The 24,005-nt window shown below is 36.8% G+C and overlaps 1 protein-coding gene across 3 annotated transcripts in view; it reads left to right on the top strand.

The window, feature by feature from the left end:
- The window catches only part of CADM2 (cell adhesion molecule 2), a 603,314-nt gene that overhangs the window by 432,800 nt on the left and 146,509 nt on the right, over positions 1 to 24,005 (top strand). The gene's annotated exons all lie outside the window — the stretch shown is intronic.

Here is a 24,005-nt window from a genome sequence, read left to right as displayed (position 1 = left end):
CTATGATAAAAGCAGTTATTGCAACAGTCAAATCAAAATTACTTCTTTCTAYATAAATACCAAAAAAAAAAGCCAGTACTTTTTTAAAAAGGCATTGTCAGTGCAGTAGGATATATCTCTACGATGTATGTCTTCATCTGAAGTGAAAAAGAAAATTATTTTATTTTACATAACATAATGTTAACTTAAAGATAACTTTAGAGTCCATAAAGAAATGAAAAATAAAGTTCTGAGGAACAAAGTCTCCACCTTGCGTCAGAAATGCAAAGACTTTGATGTTGCTTTCCATGGTACAGTTGAACAGTATTTCATACTTAATTGATCCTTATTCTGAAAGGTCCTACATACTGTGGGACTTAATTTAAGAAATGCAGTTGCTCCTCTGCTTAAAATTAAGTGCTTTCCTAATGCTTTGCTGGATGATTACAAAGATTTTGCGACACCTTGCAGGATTGAATTTCATGAAGTAAATGCTTTGTGGTCTATGCACTTGAATGGAAGTAGAGTGTAAAACTTGCCATTTTATAACTTCAGAAGCTGCAATCATTTTTTTTTTTGAATTTTTTTTTAGTTGAATTAAATCTCCTTTTGGTATTGAAGTGGTTCCTTTTTCTTTTATCTAATTTCCTGTAGTGTGTAATCATTCGACTTGTAATTTCTCTGAAATCTTAAGTACCTTGTGAATGTAGGGCTGAATATGAGAGGTTTATAAGGCGCAAACTTTTGTGCCCAAAGTCTAATCCTGTAGACTTTCTCATATGGAGTCCTTTATTTTATCTCTAGTATTTAGTGATGTGGAGTGGGTAAATAATAACTCCAAAAGCAGGGAGAACCCATCTCTTAGAGGACATGCATGTAAAATATCTTCTATACCTTCTGTAAAATACGTGACATTTTAAAGGATGTCAAGAAGCACACAAGAGGACTGCAAATACATTAATWTTATCTATGCAACCATTTTGCTATGAGCTTTATTTGTTGTATACCTTAAATCTCTACTTTTAAAAGCATAATTAACATTTGTACTACTTTTTAATATAATGAATTGAAGGAACAGAATTTGATGGTGTACAGCATAGGAAGTACTTAAAAGCAATCTATATTCCCCCCAGGAAATGTGAGGAGTTGAAGTGTGTAAACTGAGGGGACCACAGTCTTTATTGAACTTTTAGCTCTGTCCTAGAGACTATGAGGAACACTTGAGGATTAGTTTATAGAGGGATTACTGTGCATCTGTTATACAAGAAAATGTCTAACATAATAAAGAAAAAAGTTAGGTCCTTCAAGCAGAGATACTTAATCTTTTTACACTGACAAAGCTTTGCATTCTGCCTGTGACATTTCCAGGCTTGAGTATACCTAGGGGAGTGAGCAGCSTAAGTCCTACGTGGAAAGCTTTCTGGTATCTCTCAAAATGGATTTACATTCTTTTTTTCTATGTTTGCATATTTATGTTCTTAAACTGATAGATAGAAGGGATTTCCTTTACAAAGTGATGCTTTTGATACTTGGATTATTGAGCTACCACAGGAGAGTATCTACTAGTTCTGATGTCTTGGTGATACTCTTATTAATGATGCCGTGTACAACTGAAACGGCTTATTTCCTCTCTTGTCCCCACTTGTCCCAGACAGACCTACAATTTGGCCGTAGAAAGCATCTTTCTAGTAGGTCCAGTCATTCAATTTAATTTATTGAGATTGGTGCCTCACACTAAGTTTCCTTCAAACATACCTCATAGGGTTAGTCAAAATTGACCTTAACATCTTACTTCTCCTTTCAGCATCATGAAAGCCACTGTCAAAACTCTGTTTCTCAACCCCTGAAAATTCAGGCAAGACAGTGAGAAGGAGGCCACAGAGTAGGATTAAGTTCTGTGTAGGAAACAGAAACTTGTCTCCATCGATAGAGTTCATACCCATTAGAGTTATGTAACTCTGGATATTGTCAGTTTTGAAACTGATCTAAAATCATATTTCTTTACCAACTTTCAGTAACTGTCCATGTGATCATAAGGATGACATGCAGAATACATTTATGGCTTGAAGCATATTAAAAAAAAAAGAAAGAAAGAAAAAAGAGGAGAGAGAATTCTATTGGATTTTCCTATGTTTTAATAATTATGAGAGATTCAGGTAACACAATGAAGGAAGTCAAGAAAGCATTAAAAGAGGGTCCTTGCTGCAGCAGCAGTTGAGGAAGATGACAACTGTCAGCATGTGGCAGAACAGGTACCAAAAATAGAGCAAATTGTCCATGCAGKGAAAACCTTCTCCACAAGATCGTCCTTGTTGAGACTCCATCATGTTTGTTTTTTTCATAAGCAAGTTGGTTTCTCTCTCTTGCAAAGGCCTTTTCTGACAGAAGTAACATTTGGAGTATGTGAGCAGAAACAGTCATTTGGTCAGATGGGAGGAAATGTCTGTCTCTTGAGTCCTGTGCCTTTTGACAAGGGGATTACTATTAGTCTCCATTTTATTCAAAATGGATGACATATACTATAAAAAGGACATTCATGTCATTTTACTTCTGAAATGTGATTCAGTCATTGACGTTGAACTTAGAAATCCTGTTCTTCTTTTTTATAATTTAGATATTCTGGCTAAGTATGGAAGTGGCACTCAGTTGGCACTGAGTCAAATACAGTGCAGCTTTTGCTGTTAATATTGCCTTATTCTTCTGGTTCTCCTTAAATACTATAATTCTTGCATGCCGTTAACTACAAATTTTTCTCAGTTCAGGAAGGTTTTACGGCTGGTAAGGACATCTCCTTCCCTTCCCTTCCCTTCCCTCTCCCCCGTGCATACAAACCAATTGAATATTTATGAAGATAAACACATGTAACAAAGACTGTATTTAACTTGAGATATTTTTGGCACCTGGCCTGTATAATCTTGGAATGATACCGACGGTAAAAGAGGAATAGGTATTTGCTTTGGGAAGGCCAGTGCAATGCATTTAGTGAATGTGAGACCACAGGTCTGTGGTGACTTTCAGATCCTCATTACTTGAAGTAGAAATTTTATTATGTATTGTAATTTTAGGGCTAGTATGTATTCAATTCATTATCATGATGCAAATGGGAGAAAAGAAATCCAAAGAGGTTTTCATTTCTGTCCTAACTGCATTTGCAGGACATGTTTTTTTAGGAAAAGTAGTATATTGCTAAGGCAAATATTACTACACACTTTTCTCTTATCCTAGTTTGCTGACTGTTATTAGTTGGTAAGTTGTACTGGAAATTGCCTCAAATGTGACTTATTTTCCTKGGATAGACAGGTTACTGGAGTACAAGGAAATGAGCATCAAATAGCACAGACAGCTGTGCAGGCTCCTTGAGAGTCCCAAATCCTGTCTTCATTAGGATTTTGACATGTTCTTCCTAGTAAAAAATTGAGTGTGAAAGTCCTGAAAGAGCATATGAATGTGCATCTGTGTGTCTTTTTTCCTACCTTAGAAAAGTAAGTTATAGCTGTATTTTAATGGCTAAGTAACCTAAAACATTAGCATCACTCCAAGTCTTATGTTGACTCTCTAAGATGTTTTAAAACTGGAAGGAACTTTGTTATCATTATTATTTTAACGCATGCTAGGTAAAACATGAAAATAAATACACTTTATCTTGTGGATATAGTCTCACCGATGAGTTATTATTCTCAGTGTAGTATTTCATTGTTGTCCTTCTTTGTACTGTGTCTTTTCTTCTTCCTCTAACTTGTAGCTTCAAGGACGCTGTGTATCCATTTAATTTTTAACTGTTAAACTATTCCATTTGAGGCATAAAATCTTTATGTGACAGTAAAAATTAAAGAGAGAGTTGATTCTCAAAAACAGATAAATGGTCTTAATCTTGAAATGACTAAATAGATCTTAACAGAGACCCCTCAGGTAGCTTTGTCCTCCTTCTATTCCCATTCCCTCCCTGGCCACTCCCCCAGACAGAATTTTGAATATTATATCTTGCTGGAAAATATGAATTCACAAATCACCCTGAGCAGGTTCAAATTCTTTGGAAAACAGATGCAAATTGCATGCTGCACATGAGAGTTTTTCCCTACACAATTTTCAATTAAAATGAATAATTACCATAGCAGCCTCCATATCACTTTATGCACCCAAGTACCTATAATTATATAGCTGCCTTTGGAGGAAGCACAACTTGCAACAATGCAGAACTGGCAAATACAATTTTAAATTAATATAGGTTATTTTATTCCATCTCCGCTGGTGGTACTTCTTGAGGATGTGAAATAGGCAGTGAACAGCAAGGTATAAATATAAATGCAGATGTATATCAAAAATGTTGTACYGTGGAAACACAGAGATGGTTGATAAAGAGTAGACTTAAAAGCACCTCCATTCAGCTTGCTATTGCAGTCTCTTCTGTTCTCTTTTGGCAGCAGATACAGGTAGAGATAGAGCAGGCTTTTGTATTATAAAGCACAGGTGTTGCTCCTATGTACTGTACAACTCAATGATGGTTGTTGATGCTGAAGTAGTTTGATCTCATCAGTATAGAAATGTGCAATCAGACCATATATATATTAAAAAAAAAAAAAAGAGAGAGAGATGGTATCTGCTATATCAGTTTATCCTTTTTTTTTTTTTTTTTTTTTTCTGAGATAGGTGAATTAAACTGGGGAAATACTTGCTTTTAGCCTTACTATGAGGGTTGGAGAGTCTGTCTGTAATAAAACATCTACTGCATTGACATTGATCGTAACAAGTTTGCCACAAACCCACAGAACCAGTATTTGATGAGACACCTGTCTGATGCTAATCACCGAGTCTTAGCCCTTCTATACGTCGCTGAAAGAGGAGCAAGCACATTGCAACCTCGGGATTGTGCAGCCTTCAGCAGCAGCACGGTGCTTTCGCTGACCTTTGCTCACGTTACATGCGACAGTGCTTGGCATTTACCTAGCTCCCTATCACCTTGAAAGCTTCCGGCGATACTGCCGTGCGAGGCACGGGTTGTGAGAGGGCTCTGAGCTTGCCAAGCTCCCAGGAGCTTCACCATTAGCAGAGTGTCTCAGGTGAACCTGGGGGAGCGTGTCTGGATATCGCAGTGGCTCTTGTTCCCGCTCAGGGATGGCAGCATAACATTAGTACTTGTGGGCGCGTTTAGAGGTAGGGATGTGTCTCCCATCRAAACCTCACGCCTTTTGGCAGATCCAGCTGTAGTGTCAGCTCCATGAAAACAACTCCTAACCTTTTCCTTTCTCCATATGAAGACACTTGTGGGGAGGCTTTGTCACGCACAGTACATGAGGTACAGGATTTTGGCAACAGGCCATGTATATGAGTTCAGAAGGAGGCATTATTTAGTGCAGAAGATTTCTAGTTTGCACTGTAACACTATCCAAACTAAATTTTGTAATAGAATTCTCTCAGAAAATTCTCCTTAGGCTCTCTCAAAGGGCCAGTGTTCCCTGGCATTAAAATCTTGTCTCTCTTTCAACGTTGTAGAAGTTTTTCCTCCTTATTTGCCTATTTTCCCATGTGAAAGCTAGACTCAATACTTGAGTTAAGGTATAACCCCAGCTGATACCATACTGTGGTTCTCTAGCCTCAGATTCTATGAGCAGAAGCATGTGCAAATGCCAAAAGTGATTTTAGGAAAATTCTGTGGGGAGATGTTGAACATACTTCCAATACACTGCTTAGCAGTCCTAGTGGGTAGCTGGATTTAAGATGCAGGTACACGCAAACAATATTCAGACAGAAAGATGTGGCTTGGGCAAAACAAGCAAAGAAAGTAATGTGTCCTTTTGCAGCAGAGAGGGCAATAAGAAATGCTTGCTTTGGATTATTTATGCGGACGAGGAAGGGCTGTTATCAAAAGGACTGAGAAAGTTAGCATCTGAGTAATGTGGCATCAAGTAGCAATGATGGATGGACTTGGGTCTCCATCTTCACATGCTCTGTTTCCTATTGCATAATTGAGTGGAGATGGTATCAGACAGCAAACGATGAGCAAGCCTAACTCCATCCCAGGGTATGTGTATAAATTACAGATTCACTGAGGAACAGATTCACTGTTCCTTAGAGTTTAATAGACTCATTCAGTAACATAATATCTTGTAGCAGACCTATGACCTATATTGTAAAGCAATGGGAAAAATGCAAGAAAACTATACAGAGAAAAATTGAAGTATGACTTAATAGCTGGAAAACAAGAAAGCTGAAGGATAGGACTTTCATCTCCCTTTTTTTTTTTTTCAGAGCAGAATAGCATTAATTTATAAATGCTTTATATAACACTGACAGTTTCTAGCATTTAAAGAAAATTTTAGAAGATAAAATCAAGTTTAGAGGATAAATACCTTTTCACACAGAGCTTTCCATAAAGATCTTTTAGACTAGTTCTTCCTATACCTGCAATTAGCTTTAATTTTACATTTAGGTCAGGTCTGTTGAATTCACAGTCATAATAGAGGGCTGGTAACTGTCTGTCTCTCTTACCTTTCATTGAGACCATGATAGGCTATGTAGGGATAGACAACTTGGGCTGAGTATTTCAGCTATAGTATGTGTTCTTGCTTGCCTTAGTTCTGAGCTGTGGGTGGGAAAGCAGATAAAACGATTTCGGATAATGGTTTCTTAGTACTCTGAAGGAAAGAAAAAACGACTCTTTAGAGCTTTCAAGATGAAGAAGTGTCTTGCTGGATCTTCAAAAAGCAAGGTATCAAAAGCAACTTGCAACTTTTGAAAGTCAGAATGCTTGTATTTGTGTATCTTTAAAAGGGAATGTGATGAAAGCGAACAGGAGTCTGTTAAAATATCTTGGCTAGTTATTTTCTGTGTGAATATGAAAATCATATTTTTTAAATGCATAACAATGCATTAGAATAATATTTTATTGTAATGTATTAGCAGAACTGCTTCCATTTGGAGCATTTTCTTTCATTTCTTATTAAGGGAGTAAATGTACATATTGTAGAGATGGTTAGAAAGGGTAGAAGTGCGAATTATTTTGTGCTGAACTATAGGTACATGCAGAAATTAAGTTTGCCAGTACACCAGCTAAATAAAGAATTAAACTAATAAATTGGAATATGACGAAATGAAACAGTAGTTATGATGACAGTGGTAAGATTATTTTGTGATGAAATTTCGTGTTATTCAGGTTAGTGGGTATTTTTAATTAGGTTTTTAGTTTATTTATTTATTTATTATATGTCAAAGAATATTCCAAGGAGCAAGAAATCGCTTTTGGTGGTCGTGGGAGGAGGAATGAGAAAAGATCCTATAACTGACCTCTCTACAGTAGTTGCTTGCATGTGGGATATCAAAAATTTCCTGTGGCTTACAGGAAATGACATTAAATTCTGACCCCTCTCCCCCTTTTGTTGTTGTTGGTTGTTCGTTTGTTAGTTAGTTTGAAGCAATTTAGAGCAAATGATAGTGAGGAACAATTTCAGGACAGAGAGGGCAAGTGAGCCAACGTATTGGTTGGCTGTGATAGGCAGTAGATAGAGAAGCAGTAGAGCTCAGTATTGTGCTTCTGCACATGTACAGTGTACATGTAGGATCATGAAGACCCTGGGGAATGTAAAAGAGAAATTTTGTTTCTAATCAGGAACTCATGTTCCTTAGGGAATGGGAATTTGTTCTTTTTTATTTGTTGTGGGGGGAAAAAAAGACTTAGCTGACTGGCAAGAGCATGGTTATGCTGCAACATACTCAGTACAGTAAAGTCAGAGGGATAAGAGAGTTACCAGACCGGAACCTAAAAGATTTGTGGTATATGTGATTATTAAAATCAAGAAAACTCACTATGGAAGAAAAGAAAGATCATACTTTTCAAAGAGTGGATGATATTTTCAGGGATAGTGAAAATGATGGTCCTCAAATGAAAACATTACCTGCAGTGGAAAAAAAAATGAAAGTTTAAATATTCAAAAATGGCATATCATGCTGTAAAGGGATAAAAACATTAAATATATATATATATAATATAGAGGAAAAGATAATCACAGCCCAATCAGATGCCCAGCACAGAAAGATGTCACGTATTGTGTACACAAATAATAAGAAAAATTGAAAACACTAGTACATTCATGACTGTGCATCTGAATGAGAAAAGCCAAAAAGTGGAGAAAGGAAAAGAACCCAAATACATGGTAATGTCAGGAGAGTGCAGTGCCGTGAAGAGACATCTGTGCTAGCGTTTAAGAAGATGTTGCTGGCAGGTCTTTACCTGCTGCACCAAGTTCCTCTACACGATTTAGGCTCGCTGGGGAAAGCCTTGCACTGAAGTCCTTCTGTGGCTCCTGTCCTGCTTAGTCACTACCTTGCATATCTCTGCACTGTCTTGTACTGCGGCCTGTAGGCGCACGTAGCAGCTTAACACATTGAAAATTCAGGGTTCTGCAGYACACTGGCTGCTGATGCCGGAAATAATCAATCAGAAGCTGACTTTGAAACAGAAAGTGAAATCGGAGGCGGGGAGATTGCAGCAGCCACATGCTGACAGCAGGCGGTGTGGCCTGCGCCGCTGCAGCTGCTCGCAGGAGGGTTAACCTGGCGATTAACTCCCAGGCAGAATTAATTGCAGGGCTTTGCAGCTGCTGGAGAAAGAGAAATGCTGCAGAAATGGAGTCTAGAAGAGGGATTCAGGGAAGCCTCCTTTGACAACATCTTTTTAGCCAATCACCCAGCAGGCTGGGAAAATAGGAGAGGATACGAATGAAGAACTAGTGTGCAGGGAAACAGTAAAGGGATTTGAAAAGCAATATCTACTGAGGATCCCGGTCTGAGCAAACTGGACTCCAAAGCAATTCCTGAAGCAATTCCAGAAGCAAGTTTTATGGCATAATGAAACTTCTTTGAAGCTTGGGAGCTTCTAGAGCATCTCTGGACAGAGGAGGACYCCTTGGCTGGCAAGACTCTGTGGGCTTTTTCTTGTCCTTCAGTCCCTAGGCCACATGGGCAAGATGATGGCAAGTTCACACAACATCATCTCGGCCAGGCTTAGGAGTTCATTGGCCCTGGCAACTTAATTGCTCCTGAATTGGAAGCTAGCTGGCATGCAACAACTGGGCATGTGCCTGCACCATGTCTTCCTTCAGTTCTCTTTTCATGTTTAGTAAAAGTGAAGACAGCTTGGGTCCTTTTTTCACTTGTAGCATGAATTTATTTTTATTTAACTTAAACAGGGAGAAAATAGTACTAGAGGCTCACTTCTGTCCACCTGCTGTGAACCACAGGAAATCTTAATGTTGAAAAACTGAAGTATATGGATAAAGACTAAAATAAAGTTGAGAATTATATTTCTTTTAAAAAGTTTMCATTAAATAATCCCATGTTCTCATGTACCATATACGATACAAGAATGAAATGGGAAACCTTAATTTTGCTTAGTGTGAAGAGCTGTGTAAAACCAGATGATTAAAGGTACATATAATCTGGCTACTGAAGCAAATCTGTGAAAAACACTCACTGAATCTGAATTGAAATTATTAAATACTTGGCATACATTAGTCAGACCTTGTCACGTGAATATAGATCCCATTATATCGCCTAAAATAGAATGCCTTATTTAAATTGCAGTTGGCAGTGGAAAACAAATCAAAGCTGAGTTTTACCAGATAGTAAAATCTATGTTACCAAATCAATTCAAATGCTAGATAATTGAGCTAGATGCTGGATGATCACAATAATAAGGTCACTTAAGCTAAGTATTTGAATATATCAACAGATTTAGAGAAAGGAAGTAAATAAAAGTCCATTGTGTCTGGACCTAAAAATATGATCTTTTTCAATTTCTAGGGTTGAAGTCAAGGCTCTCYTAACTCCAGCTAAATATAAGTGCTAAGTTCTATCTCTCTTCTCCCTTTCTGGGGGAAATGTTTAAGGAACACTTCTTTCATGAGTGTTTCAGCACAGAAAGTGTAACAAATCATGTCCCGGATCTTTAAGGATCTGTGTGCAGAAAAGTAATTGCTGATGAGCTGCTGATATGGGGTGAAAATCCTCAATAACTCAGKGAGAGACTGTGTGATGTTCTGCTGTGAGCCAAAGAAAATAACTTCAAATTGAACAGAAACGAGAACTGAATCAACCTGAATGAGATTACTTACAAAGGTACGCACTCTGAGTAAAAAGAGCTTGAGGAAACACAAAAACTAAGAGGCAATTGTGTATAGCAAGAGTAAAMCCCAACAAACCAATAATGCACATGGAATTCAAGACTTGTTAACAGATATTCAAAGAGAAAAAAAATGATAGCTCATCTACAATAAGTTACTGATAATGTAACTATTATTTGTCACATTGCTGTTTTCAGAATGCTGCTTAAGGAATATAAAACAGTAGCACTGAGATAACTGGGGAGAAAGGAGTTCAAAATTTAAAAGAAAGACAAGATAAGTGTTAAGTGTTATAGATCCTAACAAAAGTAGTTCCTGAGGAAAAAAAAAAAAAAGTTAGATGTGAATTTCCATCACGGGGTCTGAGAATCAGAAAAGGATTTTTTGTATATAGAAGCTGTATTCAAGCTGTATCCTAAATGCCTTCAGATTCGGTGAGATACAGACATACTGTGGAGARCAACAATTCCCTTTTCCTTACTAGAAACTCAGCTCAACGACTGAAGCAAAGGCTCATTGATAATCTGATCAAACTTTTACAATGTAACCTGCCTAAAGCTATCATTATTTTAGTTTTGTCTATAGCTTTATTGTCCAGTAGCTGAATAAGAGAGTATCATATAATTGCACTGACAGCTCAAGTATATACTAAATGCAAACAAAAACATCTTCAGTAGAATTTCTGGTTCTCTAAAATAGCATATAAAAGAAAAGCTATAATGTCATTTTCCTAGATTGTTTTTCTCAAGCAGACTGGTGGTGGTTCAGTTTCAATACTGAAATAAAAGCTTCGTTCATAAAATGCTACCATAAGATACAGTCCTTGCACTTTTTTATTTCTGTTTTAGTTTTGACAAGAGCCTATTTTCTTTTCTGATTTTTTTCTTTTCAGATTTTTTTTGTCCATTTTGAAACTGCAAAATAAAGTGGTTGTTATCTGTATTCTTGCCATCTTGAATGAAATTATAGCATCTTCCTGTACAAATCCCAGCATTTCTGTCCTAATACCATAGCTGTGCAGCTTACAAAGAGAAAAAAAAAAAAAAAAAAAGCCTGCCTAAAATTGAGCCATATTCAATGAATATATTAAATTTGATTGAGCTTGCATAAACTGTATGTAAAATGGGTAAATATTACATAGAAATAATACTTGTAAATGATACAAATAAATACAAATAAGACTTGAAATTTGCCTTATTCAAATAAAGAAAAACTCCAATCAGTTGCAGGGCAATTCACAGGGATAGACTTTAAAGCTTTAAATGTTTTTTACATCAGTACTGGATTCAGCAAGTGGCAGCAGCCTCTAGAACAGAAGAAAAATGAATAGTGTGCACCACTGTCACATTGTTTGTACTATAATCAAACAGTTTKTGATTTCCTTGCTGTTTGAGTAATTGAAGGGTAAGCAATCTTAAAAAAAAAATCTTATCAAAAATACATGTGAATAATTCAATCCCTTAATAGTCAAAGGTTGCTAAAAGGAAGCATGGAGCAGTCACATTCCATTTCTTTTAACAGCATGGTAGAAAGTTTTTGTATACAGTTAATATAGTGATCAGCTGAATATGAAGGATAAGGTCTGAGAAGTAAAGAATTGCCTCTGTTGAGCTGAACCATGGGGAATTTCTGGAAGGTTTACAATTGTATTGGCTCATTGCTTAATCAGATGGCAGAAAGATGTTCTCAGTATGTATTCCTTTCTCTAATGAAAGATGTGATTAACCTACACCAAATTCTCTATGTTTGTGGTTTTTTTTTTTTTTTTCCTCCAAAGATCTAGCAAAATTTTATGTAATCCTGCTTTTGGTATTCTACAGATGCACAGTATGTTCTGCTGACGTAGTTGATAAGGGCCATTTCTGATCATTTTTAATTTTGAAGAATAAATGCTCATCATTTTCATACCCTTGTGAGAAAAACAGATGAGACGAGGTAGGATTCCGACAGCTGAGCTCTTGGCAAGTCTAGTAGCAGCACTTTAAATGTTGTTGTCTTTAATTGTCCGTCCTGCCCCACTGCCAGATGTTAGTTAAAGGTGTTATGGAATCATGGGCGGAAGGGAATTTGCTGTTTCCCCTTACTGGAATGCTTGTGTAGTTGGTACCTGTTCCTTTCTTCTGCTTCTCTTATGAGACTGGTAATATCTAGCACTGGGAATTAAGCAGGAGATTGTTCCTTAAGTCACCGTTGCTTATTCCTTCAAAGCCCTGATGTCGCAACTCTTCCTAACAATCCTCCAGTCCTCCTGGGGAACTATGCTGGCAGTTTTGATCCTCTTGAGAAGTAGAAATGTCAGTTTAAAAAGTCAGACTTGTACATGCGAGAGTCAGAGCTCTCTTGGCAACCATCTCACAGATGTGGAGTTTTCTCCCTGTGCAGATAAGCCCAGATTGTGAATGGGTACTCTTTGTGAATGGGTAAGTTTCCCCTTAATAACATTTTAAAAATAGCCTATCATTTTCTTCTCTATAGTAGTACACTGTGCTTTGATGCTGCCTACTCAGTTCACTGCATTCATGTTGCTGTCCTCCTGCAGCCGAGTGTCTCAGCTGGGGAGGCGGGAAGGAGGGGAAAGCTGCTTCTTTCTGTTTGTCCACAACATGCAATTTCCTGTGGAAATTGTTCCTGCACTCAACAGAGAGGATCACCTTAGGGTTGAGACAATCAGGGCACTGAAATCATTCAGCCTACCTTTCCTCTGGCTCTGAGGCCAAGCRGCCCGGTGGGCTACATAGACCTCCATACAGCAGTTCTTTACTGAAGCRTTTGAGAAACTTCAGGGCAAAAAGTCCCTCATAACGAGGAGGGAATAATTCTCCCTATGTGATTTGCAAATCAACTAGCTGATCACCAGACATAAAATAGGAATTTAGTTTTGTTTCGTAAGCAGCTACCAAGGCTTCAAGCTGCCAGTGAATGATGCACACCCGATCTTTCATCCTGTAGAAGAAAAGCATCTGTGTGCAGCTGTGAAAAGGTAAAGTCTGCCACAGTAAAGTACAGAAAGTCTTAAAAAAAAATACAAGACATCTGTAGGCTCACCTTCTGTAACAGGCATCCTTAGTCATCAAGACGTCTGGCCTTTGTCTGCCTTACAAGCGTAGCTCCACATTCATGACGTGCGAACTTCTTTATTCAAGTTGCTCGCCRCTGATAAGAAAAAGTTTACCTTTTTCCTTTCCTTTATTTATTTTCTTTAAATACTCAGAACTTAACTTCAGTAATATCTGGACTTGCCATTTGGAAGGAATTATCATCATTTTGAATTCTTTCTTTCAAAATATAGTCTCATGTGTTGAAATTATTATTTCTATTTATTTATTTATTTATTTTGTTAATGGGGAAACAATTGCCTAGGGTCAGCAAAACATTTCCCTTCATTTAAAAAAATGTTAATTTCAATTCAGACTTTAATGTACAATTTAAAAAAAAAAAAAAGTTATGAAATAAAAGCATACCACTCTTACTAGAGTGTTTTGTTTTCCTTTTAAAACAAAAATTAAAAATGACACATTGTTGTGCCAATTTAATTTTCAATGAATATTCTATTTTTCTTTTACAGTTTCCATTCAGAACACAGCAGCCCATTTGTACCGATAACTCAAGGGGAAAATAAAAGAATTATTAGTGTTATGAAAATAACATAGATGAAAATCTATGTTTACTGGCTTCAAATCTAAGCAGGAATTAAATTTAGGTTTTGGCTTCATCTGCAGAGCCCTTCCCTTACCCAGGTTGTACTTCACACACCCACCAGGTGTGGTGTGTTGGAGGAGTGGAGACGTCAGCTTCACATGTGCGTGAGTCAGGGTTTTCTCTGTGTTCGGCTACAAAAGTGAACACTTTGGTCCTTGAGGAAACAGGAGTGAGGCATGAACGTCATCACCTCAGAGTAAAATGCTCTCAGACCAATCTGTTTCTTGGATCAGCTCTTCCCAGAGTGGTGCCACACAAAATATGCCCGCCCTTTAGCTGAGGGAGACTGTACTATGAAAGCAGAGGGGAGATCACGCTGTGGTGCTTTGGAGATGAGCTTGAGCACGGTCCCTGCTCTGTCACAAATCCCTTTATGGGCTGAGAAGCATCTRTGATGCAGCTAATGAATAGATGCCACTACAGTGTAATTTATTGGCATATAGCATTACTTAGTGTTGTACAAGAGTCTGAAAATGGTATAGCCAGATCATTTTGAATTCCTTTTGTGTCACTTCTCTGGCTGGGCTCATTTTTAGTAGGAATAGAAGCAGAAAATGGCTACTGCTTCTTTGCTGGGGGTGGCTTAAGGCTATTTCTGCTTATTTCCATAATAAAAGCAGCACCAGTAGGGAAAAAAAGCAAGCTTACAAGTCRTCAAACTACTCTCCTCACTCATTAAAAATTAGTACCTTGGTCACATGTTTATCTAAGACAGGATACACAAATAAAATAAGATGCTTTTTTTTTGTTTTAATGCTGTTAGCGCTTTTGCTGCTTTTTTGCTGACTTCTCCTAACCTCTGAGGAAATTAAAAATGCAATATAAAGCATGTTGTGGTTTTGTGCACAATACCTTACTTTTAAAATGTTAGACTTTCAGAATTCAGATTGGACTGAGGATCGAAGTTGCCGAGGAGGTACATATTTCCATCCATTTACAGATTTAAAGTGTGAGGGAAAGCAAAAAGACATTTCACCTAGTCCTGCAGTCTATCTCCTTGAGATGCTACTTACATTATTCTCCATCTGCCTGTTAAGGCGATGTAAGAATACATTCCAAACATGCCTCTCTTTCTGTTCTGCCTCTGGTACTCACGCAGGAGTTCATTGCCACAGAATGATGCAAGGCCACATCGGCACACAATGCCGATGCTCCTAATGACAGTCATAAACTCTTTTCTGTCGTGTTATATTTGAACTACTGCTTTTGAAAGCCTACATAAGAATTCAGAAAAGCTAATGCAACTCAGGTCAGCTTGTGCTATTTCCCAGATTTTTAAGCCTGGATGAGTTTAGGCTCATCCTCCAGATCGATGTGTCCTAAAGCGTATATCATTTCTTTTTCAAAAATGAGAGGATTTACTGTCCAAAAAATGGCAGACTTATTGCTGAAGAATTTAAGAGGCAGTTCTGTGTTTAACAAAAATGTGCTGGCAATGATGTTGTCAATTTGTAATGAAGTAAGGAGTCCATATAAAATCTATCAATGTATTGCAGCTTACTGAGAGAATGTTTTTCTCTCAGTCAGTTTTTCTCTTACTGGTCAGTAGTAAACCCATTTTGTTGAGAAATTCAATGCCTATTAATATAGACTATCTCTTTCAGATTGTGACAATCTTCCTCTCTTCTAAGACAGCTAAATAGCCTACGTCTATATCTGTGTTCTCAAACACAGGAGAGAACAGCAAAGGAAAAGAGCAAATGGCAGTGATATGAAAATGTACTTATTTTGTGTGCTGGGTAACAGTTTTCAAGGGGAGAATAGATATTCAGGTATTAATGTTTTCTAGCTGATTCCTGCTGCTTCTTCTATCCTTTTAACTACCAGCAATAAACAGATATTTTTAATGTCAAACTGATCAAGGCACGGTAGATCAGAATCTTCCTTTAAGATGGAGTAGAGGTAGACAGATTTTTTTTAATATTATTTTAAAATGTGAAAATTACTCTCCATGTCTGAAAGCCGTATACCACCCAACCCTCCCCCATCACCACCTCTTAACCGTGTGATAAAAAAGGCCTTGCATCTCACTGTACGTGCATGACATGAAGGAGATCTATTTGGAAAGATTTAATAGGCCTGGAATAGAGGGTAATAGAAATTGAATTGGTGTAATTTATGTGGTGGTGGCAAGAATATGATCTGAGAAACTTCAAAGATTTTCCCTTCTGCCATGGTTCAGAATGAACAGGCATTTTCAAATCATGTTCTTGCAAGCCAAATACTCTCAGTGTGCTTTTTCAGAGTTGCTCTGGATTTTGCAAATACGTGTGTATTTAATTTGAAATTAGAAGCAAGTCATTTTTAAACMGTATTCCTCATGTTTTCTTCCACTCATGCCCTCATTAATGTTTAAATCTGTTGTCCAGTTCCAACCAATCTGATAAAAAGGTCCAAGTCTTCAATATATTAAATTCATGAGCATTTGGAGTAGAAAAGAGTGATCAAAATTTATTTTGATAATGTGAAAAAGGGCGGTAGAATATAGTTGTTTACCATTCCAAGAAGTAGAGACTGCCCAAGCAGTCGCATGTGCAAATGAAGCAGCCAGTCAAGTCAAGCAGAGCTCCAAACTAGGAGGTAAGCACTGTTGTTTCTTACGCAGCAGGGAAGGATAGAGAAGGAAGCTGAAACTTCTGTGCAAAAAGGTGGGAATTAGTTACTGAGATATAAACGGGATGGTGTAACTTCTGTGGAGTTTCATTAGCTGTTTGCTGAACAGCTTGGTAAGAAAAAATGAAGAGCTAGCACTTAAAAAACCTTTCCATACATTGAAGGACTAAAACTATAACAGGTTGAAGTTTAGGCTTTGTTGTAAAGATATGCTAAGAGCTAAGAGCTGCCCAGTAGACATTTTTTGTCCATATCAGGTGAAATTATGACCTAGTGAAAACAGATACAAGACTGTTCAGTAACATTATGCTTGCTTATATAAGGAGTTAGTTTAGCCCTGAGCTTTAATAAAGTCCTGACACCTGCTCACGTCTGAACTCTGCAAGGAAGAAAACACTGTCTCAGTTGGAGTCTAACTGGAACTTATTGACCTGCTGTTAAGGTGAGCACAAATTAGGACATTTTATAAGCTGGTGGTTTTTCCCAATTTTTTTTTTTTTTAAGATGTTTAGAATTTTCATTCGCTATAAAGAAAAAAAAAAAAGCCAAATTTAAATTAGCAGATCTGAGCAGTTTCTCATCAGACTTGGAAAAAATGATAAATATTTATATTAATGAAGTGCCTCCACAAGCAGAATGGATGTTGTGAGGGCAAGTATAAGGGCAAGCATTTTTATGCAAAAGAAGTAGGACTGAAAGATTTTGCAAGTAATGAGCATCTTACTTGCTGCTAAGAATTCCTAGAGAGTAAAGAAGAAAGTCAACATCTTTAAACAGCTCAACGTTCTGTTTTCACATAGAAATCTTCCCTAGATGTATCAGTAATGTAGGATTGCAGCTTTTTGAAACTGAATGATGGGCTTCAGCATTTTTGACATATGTGCACCGGAGGGCTGTTTCTTCTGTATTTTTTTTTCTTTATAATTAGAACAGGAAGTAGAACTTGAAAGCATTAAAACAAATTACAAAAAAAAAATTTGCTTTTCAGATAAAGCAATTGTCTTTGTAGGAGTAAAAATCCAACAGTCAAGTTGTTGGGGTTGCAACAGTCTTAGTAGTTTTTATTTTAAGATCAACTTTCATTTTTTTATTGGGTAGGTGGAAGTCTTGTGATGGTAGTTTAGTAGATGATTATAGTATTAGAGATTTCCTGGGAAGAATTCTTCAGATTGCTTTTCTACTCTGATTGCAGGTGAGAGATGCTGGAATTTAAAGGTTTTGAATGAGATTTACCTAATTGGGATGCCAACTGTGATTCTTCCTTCAGGAATTACAGATATACTCAGGACAAGTTATGACAGCGAGATTTGTCTCCTGTTTCCTCCTTATTTCTAATCGTATTTGGTTATGGGAGTCTTTGCTTTTCAACCTCAGTTGTTGTAAATTTCAGCTCAGGGCTGTAAAGAGATTATCGGTTTTACCTAAGAAACGGTTCCTTCTATGTGTTCACAGAGAACACGAGTTTTTAGTTAGACTGTAAACTTTTAAAATATTTTAAAATCGGTTGATGAAAATTATTTATTTGTTAATTTTCATTAAGCCCTTTTTGAACACTTTTTACTCGCCTTTGTAAAGCAAAGACTGCGATATTGGAATTTATTGAAAAACAAATGCGTATCTAGATAGTGTAAATAAAAGTGCCTTCCACTCAGTACAAATATGCCCACTTCTGTAACACCAAGAGTTTCTGTAAGAAGAGAATGTCTGGCAGTTGGCCATACTTTAAATGATGCTTGACATCAGGAATTGGGTTTTGTATCATAATCCCAAACAAGTACAATCCTAGATGTTAATTACTTGCCCAAGGCTCTGAGGCAGTCAGTTTTAAAGGCAAGATGAAAATACTAGGAGTTTCTGTCTTCTAAGGGCCCTGTTAGACAAGATGTTCTCCTAAATGTCGAATACTAGTTAATAAAATTAGCCGATGTAACAATAATAGTCCATTGTTTTTGATTTGTGAGTCACACATGTTTATATACAAGACCCAGGAATTACTTATAAAGTTTCTTTATTAAGATCCTCTTTTTTCACAGGCAGTGTTAACACAGCATGTCAGTCCTTTTGTCTTTTGAGGTAATGACTTGAATCTTATTCTGTAAGTGTCACCCAGAGAATAATTATCTTTGCGTTACTATTCAAAAATAGAGTTTGGTTGATTTCTTTTAACTTGACAGCCATGTTTCTTTGGTTCAATAAATGTTATCAGGCATTCTTTGGCTGCTYCTATTGCATCAACTTTAATTAGTTTTTGATTGCTGTTAATTTCACAGCTTTTTTCCTTAATAAATTGCATCAAAAATGCTTTAGTTTTTTGTTGCATCGAGTTTAATTAGTTTTGTGCTTGCTTACTCTGTTTTGCTTGCTCTTTTTAAAGGAACTTCCCCACAATTTCTTCATCTGAATATACCTGTGAGTCACAGATTCTAATGTTGATGATTAAAGCAGCTTATAGAACCTCTGATCATTGAACCTGTCTGTCTTGGAKACTGTGAGAATTATCATATCACACTAGGCAAATGTGATACATGATAGAAAGGTCAACAAAGGGCTTTGCATAATGGCATGATTTACAATGTGTTTTTGTAGTACATTAGGATCAGAATTCTTCTGTTCTGATTTAAACAAGATATGTTGCAAACTTTAAATTCAATATTGCTTCTAAGCTACTTAAAATGAAAGCAGTGTGTCATTGAAGTGAAAGTCTGTTTCCCTGATAAGATGATGTGAATGTGAATTGCTTAGCTATCTTGGGAAAGTGATAGAGCCRTGCCATTAGTTACTAATAAGTATTTTTTGGAAATATGGCCATCAATCTTTCTCAGCTTCTGCATGCTGCCTATATCATGGATGCTAAATTTTCCCTCCTCATCCTTTCCTTTATTTACTATATCTTGTTGCACCTTTGAGGGCAGATGAATGTGCAATGACCCAAAATCAAAGACAAGTTTTTAGATATTTGTATAGGTATTTGTGTAACAGAACAAGTAGTAAATGTGATTTTCTTAGGAATTGGCTTGAAGATTACTTTGCTTTCTTCAAGTGGGAAGTAAGTAGCATGTTCAACAACCTATCACAGTTCTAATAGGATAAGTTTGCTTCTCTTTCAAGGTGCTTTCAGTGTTTCTGAAGCTAGACTCAGAAGAGATGCAATTTTTTATTTCATCTCTGAGAATTTATAGATACCTTTTTKTTTTCCTTGTGAATCTCTGGGTTTCTATCAATCAGCCTTGTTCATAGGCTTTTCCTTAGCAACACCACGTATAAAGCTATTGCTAGTGTTTTAGAATATTCTCAACTGACTTACTCTCAACAATGCCTACATTTTTTTTTTTTAATCTCCAATATTTAGACTGTAGAATTGCTGCTTTGGAGGTCATACCATTACCACAAAATTCAGTTAACTATTTGCAGCTTCCAGAATCCAAGAGCATTTCCTAATACACATCTGTCTTAGAAATGAACATGTTGTTGATAACTTTCAGGATATGTCCAGCAACACTCTGCTGAGTATAATGCAGAAGTGATTGGATACATGGGAGTGACCTCCATGGTGCTGGATAGCAGTGGGGTTCTTCCAAATAGATCTGCCAACTAGCTCTAGCCAAAAAAAATGGACAGTGAATCTCTACATAACAGAGTAAAAAAATAATAATTGAAAGCATTATGAACTTGATGCTTAAAGTTCCTTTTCAGCATTCTAATTTCAGGTTGCTAGCACCTAATGTGTCTTGATGCCACGTAGGCATTGCTTAATGACAGTTTCTCTATTGCAACCTTTTTAAAATTCACTTGCTTTCTATCAGCGCCATTTCCAGATGCAGTCACTGGAGTTTTCACTCCCTTCTTAAATGGGTGCATTGGCCCCTCGACAAGACACAGCATGTTGTCTTTTTCACGGTGGATATTTTGCCTATATGTTGCACAAATTCTCTTTTGTTAATGAAATTGAGTAAATAATTCATAGCAATTTTAATAGGGTAGTTTTCTAAAGGCATTAATTGCAATGCTTCCTGTGAATTTACAGAGTATGTTAAAGCTTGCAGCTGCATAAATATGAGAGATTTTTCTTCTTTATATATACATATATGTGTGTGTGTGTGTGTGTGTGTATATGTGTGTGTGTATATATATATATAAGACCAATGTTCCCCTTCACAAATACATTGTAGATATGGTTGTAACAAAATATTTTCTCAAGATGAAGAATTATCCACAGGTCACATGCAAGCCAGAGAGTTTATGTAAAAAAAATAGTGTTACTCAATGGAAACAAAACAAACAGTAGTTGAATACTCAGGACTTATATCTTATAATTGTGAATTATTATTTTGATGTGTTGCTAAAAAGCAAAGAGGAAGGACAAATGATAAGAGAGGGGGGTGAGGATTTTTCTTGTTTATTTGAAACATATATGCACAAATATAAACATTCTGATCTTGCATTTTATTTTGGCTAAATATATTTAGAATTTTTGGTTCAAGTGTGCAAGCAGCTGTCTTGACCTTCAATCTATTATGAAACATCTTGCTAAAGTTCAGACCTGAGAATYAGCAAAGTCTAGTGTATTCCATGTACTTGGTAGACACCAATCTGGACAAGGGGATGACCAGTTTGTATTGAACCCTGCTGTCCTTGTAGCATTAAAGTTCTCTGTAATTAAGAGCTCCAATTCTTCCCAAGGATATTGACTAGCCTGAAGCCCGCATGCCTCCTCTGTTATATCTGCATGTCCATGTGGGACAGCTAGTGCTTATGTTAAGGGCCATAGTGAAAGCAAGTTTTTTCCTCTTCATTTGCCTGGAATTATCCAAAGCTTGCTCTTGGGGCCAATTGCTTTGAAGGCCAAGTAAATATGGATTTCTGTGCAAGCTCAGGTTTGCTATCAATAGTAAGTACATGGGGTACAAGTATGAAAAAAGAAAGCATGTAGTAACAGGAAGACTGCATGATAATCAATGTCAGAGGACTGTTCTCTTTTAAACCCATGCAATTTTAACTCTTTTCCCACTGGCAATAGTAGTAGATTGGTAAGCTTGGACATAGTTAGCCCCATTTGACACCCCTTTTATCTCCCTCTTGCAGCATTGGTTTATAATACAGAATTCAGGAACATATTAAATGTATAAGGATACACACTGATGTCATTGGACAAAAAAACCCTGCAAAACTATAGGGAATGTTACATGAAAATATATAGAGATTTAAACAGCAGTGGTTCGGAATATGTTACAGAGACATCTTTTTGTTTCTCCAGTATCCTGAACATCTCATACATTGTCCTGCAAATGATCTGGAATGCCTAGTGATAAAACTAAAATAACATTGTTCATAATCATTCAGAATTGCAGTATCTGAAATACAAAGCTGCACCTTAAAACTCTACCTTTATGGTATTTTTAATTTTAAAATTATCATACTATCTGACCAAGGGATACTTAAAGGTTTTAGTGTGAACCTAAATGTAGCTGTGGACTGAACTCTCAGCTCCAAGAATTTGTCATTAGCTAGTGATAAAACACTGAATTCTGCTGCTGAGTGCTGCTTATTGTCATTATTCCAAATAAGCCTTTGAAGACCTTTTCCATAGCTGGGTTTCTGGGTTTTGTTTGTTTGTTTGTTTGTTTTGTTTCCCAGCATGTTTTTGAGATGAGTGATGAGATAAGAAATACTCAAAGAAACTATATAAATACAGTGGCAAAAGATTTTACAAAGTCAAAGTTGTGTGTATTTTCATGAAGGCTGTTTGTGGGATTTAGAGTAGCAGACTCTTAACTTTGATCAGTCATAATGTGCGGAGTTTATTTTCCCCCGCTTCTTCAAAACCTTGGCATTGCACACGTCTTGTACAAACAGGATCAGCAAGGTTTTCTTGGTTCTTATTTGTAATGGAAAGTTTAGCCTTTTTTATTACTTTCACTGTTGACTCTTGATGTGTTCTTGTCTCTGCAAATACTGCTGAAATAGCTGTTGTCATCTATTCTTTGATATGTTTTGGCCGGGCAGGTGCTTTAGGGTCAACTTGTAGCTCATTCAGCCAATGCTGTGGTAGCAGCAATAGCCAGCCTCAGGCCAGTGATGGCAGTTTACATTTTGAGGGCTGCAATCTGTGATTTTTGTAGCTCATACTCTTTTACTGCTGCACTGCTTCTCAGTATTAAAAAGAAAAGAGGAGGAAGAAAAAAAGAGGGAAAAAGATACATTTTATTTGAAAGAGATACAATGGTATCCCTCATCTAAATGAGTCCATTTTGGTTATGTGATGGATGATGTGGATTATAAATGAAGCAAGTAGATGTTGTTCATATTTTGTGGGGCTTCATGGATGAGTCACAGTATGAAGTGGCTGTGTCCGTAGTCAGAAACTAATTAAAAACTCAATCACTTCCATGAAATCACCACATTGTGGTATCATAAACACCCGATAAATTTGGGTTCTTTTTGTAAACATTTATTATTTGTGGCGTCCTTAGGAGATTAGAGTATAGAAGGTGACAGATAGAAGATAAAGTTATCAGTAATAAAACCATGGATGTTTTGGTAAACACTCCYGTTTTGTGTGCTTTGTTTCCTTATGTTGACAACAACTTTTTCCTCAAAGATACTTTGCAGATTTCAATGGTATGGACTTTGAATAAGGAAAAGGAAACAGTTCTATGGGTGGTGCTGGGAAGAATAAGCTGACATGAATAAAAATGCAAATATATTTGTGATGGAAAATGCTTAAGTTCTGAGATATAAAGGTATAAATGAGATGAATGGAGATGAAACAAATGCTAGTGATTCCTGGGTTAAGGATATCTGTATGGACTAGTTATAAAAGCATCTTAATGGTACWATATTTTGTACCATTATGAGGTGACACAAGTTGGGTGAAATGGGATAGGACTGAAGTCACAACCAGATACACTTTGTCATGACTTTATTTTTGGCAATCAAGCCAGAAAGGCAAACATACAATTTTTAGAATGGCTAGTGATAAAAGTAGCAGGATTTAGACACCTAATGGCAGCCAGGAACACGAGTGAGCAGAGTTCACTCTCAGTGTGCTTGTTGTGTTAAGATGACAATCACAGAATTTGTCTTAAAAACTGTTACTGTAAAGGTAATGTAGGTAGAGCAGGGTTTCCTTAAAGTCTCTTCTTCAACTGCATCAGTGGTTGGACTTCCCAGAAGTGGCAACAAGATCTGACTTCTTCAACAGAAGAGGTTTAACAAATCTGCCCACTTCGTTCTAGTCTGTGGGTCCTTTCTTTGTATTTACTTTTATTTTTTTTCTCATTGTCTGTAATTTTATGTGCTGCCACAGTTAAAATCACAGGCTCTGATAATGGTTGTGATTAAAGCCAGAAACAGTTAAAAAGAGAAATCTCCATGCAGCTGCAGCTGTAGACTGTGACCTTGTTAAACTCCACAAATAGTATCTATAAGTAACAAGAGTTTCTGTCTGTAAAAGTTTTAATCACTGTAAGGGTGTTTCTTCTCAGTGGTTTAGAGAGGCTTACCTGTCTGCTTCACAGTGCTCTTAAACTTATTGGCAGTAGCATTTGATTACCTTTAAAATATCTGATAATGAAAACTCCATGTGGGTTTATGCCCTGG

The sequence above is a fragment of the Nothoprocta perdicaria genome, unplaced genomic scaffold (assembly GCF_003342845.1).
Source record: "Nothoprocta perdicaria isolate Ctin4 unplaced genomic scaffold, notPer1 scaffold_100, whole genome shotgun sequence".
Classification (NCBI taxonomy): Eukaryota; Metazoa; Chordata; class Aves; order Tinamiformes; family Tinamidae; genus Nothoprocta; species Nothoprocta perdicaria.
Note: the sequence above shows the minus strand (reverse complement) of the source record. Positions and strands in the feature narration are given on the sequence as shown.